General features: G+C 38.2%; 1 pseudogene; it reads right to left on the bottom strand.

Moving 5' to 3' along the window:
• Nucleotides 1-5,911: 5,911 nt before the first annotated feature.
• LOC143880951 (beta-1,6-galactosyltransferase GALT29A pseudogene) lies at nt 5,912-8,327 on the bottom strand (annotated as a pseudogene).
• Nucleotides 8,328-9,483: the final 1,156 nt, after the last annotated feature.

Raw genomic sequence — 9,483 nt, 5'->3', positions numbered from 1 at the left:
AATAACACAAGCAAACCACAAGATGAACACCAAGATTTTATGTGGTTCAGCCAAGCCTACTCCACGGGTGAGAAACACGATATTCCACTATTAGAAAAAACAATATACAAGGATTACAATGGATTTAAGCCAAAACCCACAACCCGCAACCCTTTCCTTGCTTCTCAAACCCAAGACCGTACACCGAGAGAAACCCTGAAAAAGAACCCAAGAAAAACCCCGAGAAGAAAAACCGCTTCTCATCCAACAGCAGCGCACTTTTTAAGGAGCTGCTGCTGGATCAAATATCAAGGGCGGTACTTCTTTCGTACCGCCAATATTGACATGTATGCGCATTCACCGTATAATTTCTCACATGTTTATAACCATCATTCCAGAGATTGGAAATCCCAAAAGCTTCTCGGACTTTAGGCATATTGGCTTTATGTAATTTCTGATATAAAATCATATCTATGCTAATAGCCATTCGTCTTGGTAATGTTTCTAAAATAATATCCCATGGACAAGGGACTTTTATGAAAGGAAGACATATTATCAACAGCATATCTGTTGTCCAAGGAACTTATGCAAAGGTTGAACAGCAAAGTGAGGGGTGATAATATCTTGAAGCTAGATATGATAAAGGCCTATGATATGATGAACTGGGATTTTCTTCGAAAAGTATTGGAATCATTTGGCTTTAGCGAAGATTGTAAAATCTGATTAATGGAATGAAAAGCAACTTTTTGTTTTCAATTTTAATAAATGTAGAACCAAAAGGCCCTCTAGGGGACTTATACAAGGAGACCCTTTATCCCCTCTTCTGTTTATAACGGAAGAGGTTTTGAATAGGGGTTTGAAGAGTGATTTTCATGATGAAAAGGCCACTATCACATGTCAAGAGGGTTTGTTCTGACTACCCACAGCTTATTTGATGATTTGTTTTTAAAATTTCACTCGTTCAAAAACAATGAGAAGCAAGAATACTCAACCTATGACAAGGAGTTCTATGTAGTGGTGCAAGCTTTGCATTATTGGAGACAATATCTTATACCCAAGGAATTTTCTTTATGTTCTAACCATGAAGCACTGAGCTATATCAATGCAGAGAAGAAGTTGAGCGATAGACATGCCAAATGGGTTTCCCTTTTGCAGGTGTATACTTTTGTTGTCAAGCAAAAGGCAAGTGCAGAGAATGAGGTTGTTGATGTGGCTAGCTAGTTGTGTTGCTCATGCACTTATTATCATCATACTATGGCAATCCAGGTTATTTTCTTCGACTTGCTTAAGTGAGATTATCCTTCGTATCACGGCTTCAATATTGTCTATGCTGAATTGCTAGCAGGCCAACAATCCTCTTATCTTGATTTCTCATTGTACGATGGTTATCTTTTGAAGGAAACTCATTTATGCCTTCACAACACTTCACTCTAGATGAGATGATATGGGAATTACACGTGGGTGGAGCAGTAGAACATTTTGGTAGAGAAAAGACCATCGCAATGGTTGAAGATCGACTTTCTTGGCCTAGTCAGAAGCGTGATGTGGCTAAGGTTGGTAGGCAATGTCACTCATGTCAGTTAGACAAAGGGAGGAAGCAGAATACTGGTCTCTACAATCCTCTTCCTATCCCATACGAACTTTGGCAGGATCTAAGCATATATTTTGTCCCTGGATTGCCTAAGTCCTTAAGTGAGCAAGATTCTATATATGATGTGGTTGATCGTTTCTCCAAGATGACTCATTTTATGCCATGTAGCAAGACAATTGATACTATTCACATTGTGCATCCTTTTTTAACGAAGTTGTGTGACTACATGAGTGCCAAGTACCATTGTCTCAGATTGTGACATCAAGTTCATGAGTTATTTTTGCTATAACCTGTGGCGTATCTTGGGTATCAAGAAATTTTCTTCAATGTTTCATTCACAGACCAACGATCAAACAGAGGTTGTGAATAGAAGCTTGGGTAATCTCTTGAGATGTTTGGTGCATGATCATGTTAAGCAGTGGAATCTTATTCTACCGACAGCTGAATTTTCTACACCAGTCACATCCCTTTTGAGATTGTGATGGGAATTCAACCTCAATTGATTTGGTTCCTTTTCCTCTTGAAGTGAGACCAAGTGATAATGTATACAACTTTGGTACTCAAATCAAGTAGACTCATGATGATGTTAGGAGCATTGTAGGAATGAGTCATATAAGTCGCAAGCTGATTTACATTGCAGGTTCACTGAGTTTAATGAGAGTGACATGGTCATGATTAGCATACGTTGTGGCACTTCTATAAGGATGTCGATTGGGGTACAGAGAAGAAGTGATGAACATTTCTGTAAGAAACTAATTAAATGTCTCTAAGTAAAGGCATAATCATTATCAAGTCAAACATAATTTGTGAAGTAGCCATCTCCAACATAAAGATTATCACGTTTCACATAATACATGAGAACATACCTAAATCTCCTATCACATGTTGTGGCACTTCTATAAGGATATCAATTGGAGTACAGAGGAGAAGTGATGGAAATTGGTGCAAGAAACTAATTAAATGTCTCAAGGTGGAAAGCATGATGAAGTGACAGTAAATTGAGGTTAGGTGGTTGGTTCATTGCAAACTTAAAACAATGGTTTTAAATTTCGGTTTCGGCTAAAATTTCAGACTTATCCGAAACCGAAATTTCAGCCGAAATCCTGAAATTTCAGTGATTTCAATCGAAACTTTGTGAAAGAATAAAAAATTAATATTTTTTAACAAATTTCGCCGAAATTGCTGAAATTAACGAAATTTCAACTGAAATTTTGTAAATTTCGGCTTTTTCGGTTTTGGAACGTTTCGGTTTCGGTCTTAACCGAAATTTCGGATTTCGGTCGAAATTTAAAACCCTGCTTAAAACTGATCATGGGCAGTACCTAATAAGGGGAGTGGTAGCAAGAATGAAATTTTGAGAAATCACCGCTTCCAAGACCACCATTAAGAGTGAATGAGCACATCAAGTCTACCACAATTTTGTCTGCATCCAACACCACAAGATCAGCCATCATGATAGCAACCAAGGTAAGATCCACAATGAGAATAACATGTTCTACAAAAATATGGGTGAGCATAAAAGGTAGTGAATTCTAAATTGCATTCGCCAATTGAATTGCACCACACAGAATTCATTGGGGGTTACATATGGGGCATGTTAGAAACAGATGGGACAGACATTCGGTTCAAGGCCAAGTCCATCCAGAACAAAAATCTTCACCATTAAATAAAATGCATTAGATAACTGCAAAAGAGCCACAGATTCCTTTGAATCTGATTCTATTTGGCACCATTATGATGATGTGAGCCCCACGTGGGAACTTGGATGATGGCTTAGTGTTTTAGGAGTCTTAGCAGTTGTAGTCTGTCTATTTACTTCTATTAGTATTGCTGCTAGATTTAGTTGCTTTGACTTTTCTTTAGCTCTTATGGGCCGTTTGGATATGCGGATTTTAGAATCCGGGATTTCTTCAAAATTGTAGCTAAGAGACAAGAGAAGAAGCGGATCAGCCGTCGTTTTTGTCTCGTTTTTTACTTCTCGCCCTTCTTTCCGTCAGCAAGAGCAAGAGAGTAGCAGATCCTCCCATATTTCCAGGTTTTAGAGATCTCAGGATGCAGGAGAGATTTTTAAAACCTGAATCTCTCACTTAAAATCCAAGAAACGCGCTGTCAGGACAGCATACAGCAGCTTGATCATGAACCCTCTTTTACACTGTTTTCAAACTAAAAACCCGGATTCTAAAATCCGGGTATCCAAACGGCCCCTTAAAGTTAGAGGCATTTTTTGGAATTTCATTAAAAGTAGGGTTGCATGTGAAGAGTGGTATGAATAGTAAAACCCTATATAAGCTTATGTTTGCTTCAATTTATTATTATTGAATGAAGATTTATAGAATTTTTGCTGATGCTAAAGTGTGTGATTGCGTCTCTAGGTGAGAGTACCTAAGCCTAAGTGTGATTGCATCCCTTGGTAAGAATACCTAACTCTATGTGCGGTTGCTTGGGTTTCTCTCCTTATTTCTCTTTCTCCTGCTATTTTCTATTCTTTTTTTTTTTGATGCGTAAGCTGGGGTTTGGCGGGGACCCCTACCGGTTTATTAGAATATGAAAGATAATACATTCAGCAAACAAGGCAAAACCCTATCATAAGAATAGGGACACATACTAAGAAAACAAAGGCAAGACTTATCCTTAGAAATGATATACTAAGGAAAAGAGGAAGCACAACGAATCTCAAGAACCACTAATAGCCAAGGGCATCTATCATCCTCTTACTCAGCTTCTTAGCTCTCTGGCTCTTCCGTAAATTCTGATGGTTCTTTCTACTCACCTCATGCCATGCTTCACTTTCATGCGGTTGCGAGGCGGCGATGGTGTGGTGACCAATAGGTTCAGCAGAGGGAGCATCTGGATGTTCCTTTGAAAGATTTTCAACTTCATCATCTTTATCATCCTTATCATCTTTCTTCTCTTCTTTGTAACTATCAAGAATAGCATAGGAGTTGGAAGTCTGAACTTCATGGGTTTTTGCTATATGAACTTCTCTCAGATTAGGTGGCACTTCACTTCTTTCTCTGTTTGAAGGCTTGAGATGGTAGGGAGTTGAACGACTGATGTCTCTAGAGGGGCTATCCAAGGAAGGGTTATCATTTAAGTTTTCAACAGGATCAGATTCATTACTCTTTCGAACAGGTTTCCACACCTTTTTGCCTTGTACTGGCTTTGGGATAGAAAGGAGACTGCAATTCTCCAAAGAGTGGGGGAAATCTTTGCAATTTGTACAGGTTTTGGGTTTCCAGTCATAGACTATGTTTTGGACTATGTCTCCCGAGGAAGATTTGAGCGTAATAGAGTCAAGAAGCTGCTGTGCAGCACTAACTTGGACACAAATTCGAGCAAAATTCAGCCTTGATGCCTCAGCTGTTTTGGTATCCGTGTAGAGAGGTTTTCCAATTAGGCTGGCAATGCGGCTCAAACAATGCGAAGACCAAAATTTAAGGTGCGGCCCAGGTAGACGGATCCAAACCGGAACTTCGGAGAGATGCTGTTTTTCCATGTGGGAACTAGGGTCCCATCGTTGAAGGATTAGAGGCCTTCCTCCGTAGTTGTGGGATGTATCTTCAAGGACCCAGGAACAATCTTCAGGATTTGAAAATTTGAAGAAAAAAAATCCATTTTCAAGAGTATACAGTTGTAGATCCCCCATTAACTTCCGCTTCAAAAAAAAAAAGATCCCCCATTAACTTCCACTTCCAAGAAAGGCTTTCCTTTAGGGCCATGAAATAGGGTCTTCTACCCAAGAAGAATCCTACCAAACAGTTTTCCCATAGATCCTCAGCTTCCTTTGTCTCCTCATCCTTGAATAAAAACTCAAAGCTTTCTTTTTCTTTTTCTGCTGGAATGATATACTTGAGCTACTCTCTCTCTCTCTCTCTCTCTCTCTCTCTCTCTCTTGAATAGCTTATTTACTTATTTTCTCTGCACAAATCTCATCTAACAACATCCTTAGACCCCTCTTTTCCTTCTCTTAACATTCATTAAATCCTAGTTATAAATCTTAATCAAATCCCAACTTATAATTCATTCAGCAACCATATTTTCCCAAAACCAGAAATCAGCCAGCCTAAAAGGCCCATCAAAACCTTAGAGAAAAAGAATCTTAAGCAGCTACCCACCTTCCCTTTGATGTTCCCTACATCCCTTTCATGCCCCTTCTGTCCATATTCCATCTAGAAACCCAGACCCTCATTGACATTCTCCGCAGAATATTTTGAACCAGAATTATAATTCTCTTTTAAAACATCAGTTCTTAACCTGACTCCTAGAATCCTTAATCAAACAGTAAACCAATGCATTGGTTGCTTGTTCTACTTTGTGGAGAAAGTATTCAACCATAATTACTGAATCAAAGATCCTACATCAATGCATACATTAGTTTACAATACAGAGAAAGAAGAAACAGTAATGTAATATAGCACAGCTTCGCACAAAATGCAAGGTCTAGACTCTAGACTGTTATAGAAATACAAAAAGATGAATGGATATCAGCAGAACACGAGGTGAGTTTTTATTCTCTCCACAGACTTCTTTCAATAATAATCAGCAAAAGACTGTTATTATACACAGCACTTGGGCCCAAATTTTGGAATCACATTTTCAAATACCAATCTCATATTGACATGTGGTTTCAATTTTACATTTAGTGCCCAGCACTACTTTGGGTGGCACCCGTTTTTTAAATGAAACAATGAAAAATATTTCCTGAAGCAATTTTTTCCGTGGGAAACTACAATTACAACGTGAACATGTGAACTGAGGCTCGAAAGCAATCAAATGATTCCTGGGAATCAAGAGTTTCAAATCGAAACAAACTCAATGATATATGACCATAGGAGGAATCTTGAACCCAGAGTTTTTAAGGAATGGTATTACCTGTGGTCTCTCAACTAAATCGTGGTAAAAGGAGTACTCTGCCTCATAATCATGTAAATCAAACTCAGCTCTCTGGTTGGTATGACAATGATGCTTTACTAATTCTGATTTTCCAAACCCAAAAACACTAACCTTCTCGCAGATTCCCAATGCAAGCATGATGGCTTGCATCCCTGAAGAGTAATGAAACATCATAGTATCATGGTAAGCACCCCATTGTTCTGGGGGCTTCCCTGTCTCCTCCACAAATTGTTTCAGTGAATAATACTTCACAATCCTTGTACACAAGACATCGAGCCGGGGATCTGTAATGAGCAATGGGGCCTTGTGTGATCCATTGCAGATCACATAGTCCATGAAATGCACAGGTTGGCATATGTACATAATCATCGGCACTTTTTCACCATACGGATGACAGAAACAGCCTTGTCTACGTGAGCACAAGTGCAGGATATTACTGTTTACAAATGCAATGTTGGTTTTTGAACCCACATGTCGCTCATACCCCGCAGTCTGGGCATTGTTCAATCTGATCACAATCTCATGGCTGTCAATGAATGCACCACTCTCATTCTTCAGTAGAATCCCACTATTGCCAACAACAGCACAAGACCCATATGGGCGATTGGAACCCACAAAACCATAATGCTGATCGAGAGGACGCTTAACAAGATCGATCAAATCCAACATGATTTCGGGTTGGAATCGCTTAGTATGAATCCAATCACGCAGAGACGTGCGAATTTCTGGCCAGAACTTTGAATGCTTTAGAGAATCAGGGTGGATTGGGTTTCTTCTAAAAGATAACTTTGAATGCTTTAGAGAATCAGGGTGGATTGGGTTTCTTCTAAAAGATCTCAACTGCACATCATTTTGATTGTTTCCCCTTTGGGACGAGATGGAACGATGATGAGCCTGACCGCCAAAATTATCTCCCAGCAACTGATCAATCTGTTCTCTTGATTCTTGCTCTCCGATGTCATTTGCCGCAAATGCAAGCAGAGTCTTGTTAGTGAGCAGAGTCTTGTTAAAGACAAGTGGAAGACGAGAAATGAAATTCGCGCGAAATGCCTCTCTGCAACTCAGTGCAGTGCATATTGCAAACAAGAGAATAAAACAGAACGTTTGACGAATATGTCGTTTCATTGGAGCCAAAGTCTCGTATTTAAATACCAAGGAGTAATGTTAAAAATTTGCTAAGTAAAGAGTAGAATCCTAACCAAATATCTCAAAGTAAAAGTATCAACATCTTCACAGCAATGCCAGCATTGTAAAAAAAGATAAATTCCTGAAAACAAGATACAAAGCGCAAAAATTCAATAAAGTAATAGCTACAAATCAACAAAGAAAGCAGTAACCCCAACCCATATATCTTTAAGTGAAAATTCAACAAAATAGATCTCAACCAAGGTGGAAACCGCTAAAACTCGTCACAGTTGGTAAAAAAAAAAAAATCTAAAACTGAAGAATAAACCAGAGATCTTGAAGTGGGAATCTCGCCATATTATTAATCAAAAGATTAATAAAAACAATAGCTATGGAGGAGAAAAGCAGAACTAAGTCACAATAAAAGTCAAAAACCCTTTCAGTCCCGCCAACCATTTCTCCAAAAGGTGCACAAAATCCAACAGCAAGTTGAAGAAAATAAAAGCACCAAAACACACAAGAAAACCCAAAAAAATGGATACTCTAGAATCTAAACTATGTATCTTAGAGTGAAAACATAAAGGTTTATCTATAAGAGGAGAAAAAGAAGGATTTGGAAATCCAAGAATGGAGAAGAAGAAATGAAGAGTGAAATAATCAGATTTTGGGAATTATACCACTCGGCTTACAATAGATTATCGAAGCCAGGAGAGGGAAAGATCTCGTCGAGCTCCTTGTTTTTGTCCAAGCTGAGGAGATGTGATTTTCTAGTCGTCTATTTATAAATCCTTGACAGAGAGAGCGCCAAGAAGACGTGATTTTCAATTCCTCCATTTATAAATAACGGACAGAGAGAGAGAGAGAGACGTGATTTTCAATTTTGGATTGCATGGAAAAACATTTCACGGTAAAGTTTTCTTTGGAATTTTTTTTCTTTCCACAATTTAGAGGGAAATAATATCATTATGGTTCATGTAGAGAGATATATTATTATAAATTGAAGGTGCTTCTAGAGAAAAATTGAATAGGATTGGTTCAAGCTATTTTTTCATGTTTTCATGTGTAAAAACAAGTAGGAAATTTTAAAAATATTTTTCCTTTCCAAACTTTTCCTGAAAATTCCTACAATCCCAATAAGGCCTTAATTTATTGAGACATCCCTCTAAATTAACTATAATCATGTTGTTTCCCTACAAATGCGGAAAGAACAAAAAAAATCCTTAGAGGAAATGTTTTTCTTGCGATCGAAACAGGGTTCGAGGTAAATGATACTTCCACCCTTTTATCCACATTGTCACTCCCTTCGAACTTGTTTTTTCTTCATTTTCAGAAAAGATTAACAAAAGAGGGGTGGAAATATCATTTCCCTTTCTAATATTACTATTAAGATTAAATTAAGGTATGTAAGATGATACCTTTCCATGTGTTTAGCTACAAGCCTACAAGTGATTATTTTAGTGATTATTTTAGGCTTTTGACATAATTGGGTCAACTTAGGAAGTAAATACCTCCCTCGGTTGCCCTGATAACCAACCTTGGATCCAAGATGACAAGACTTTGCGTGTGGTCAAAAACTTCGATCTAGGGGGGATCATGACTCGACCCACATGATCCTAAGCCCGTGTCTAAACATCATCCAATGCGTAAGATTGTGTTGAAAAATTCAACTCTTTGGATCCACTTAGAAAAACCCTGAGATCCAAGGCATGTTTGTTATGGAATTAGAGATTCGATTTTGAGTCTAAAACTGATTCTTAGCCAAATGAGGCATTTGGTTCGGTGTAGTTAATTTGGATCTTTGCTGCGATGTGGAATCGATTTGAATCCAAAATCAATTGTACTTAAATGCCCACTATTAAACATGCCTTCTTTAGGGTTCTGCCAAGAAAAGCTAA

The sequence above is a fragment of the Tasmannia lanceolata genome, unplaced genomic scaffold, assembly GCF_043159265.1.
Source record: "Tasmannia lanceolata isolate RefF3 unplaced genomic scaffold, GAP_Taslan_0.1 ptg000007l, whole genome shotgun sequence".
Lineage (NCBI taxonomy): Eukaryota > Viridiplantae > Streptophyta > Magnoliopsida > Canellales > Winteraceae > Tasmannia > Tasmannia lanceolata.
The sequence above is the reverse complement of the archived record's forward strand: the minus strand, read 5'-3'. Positions and strand labels throughout refer to the sequence as shown.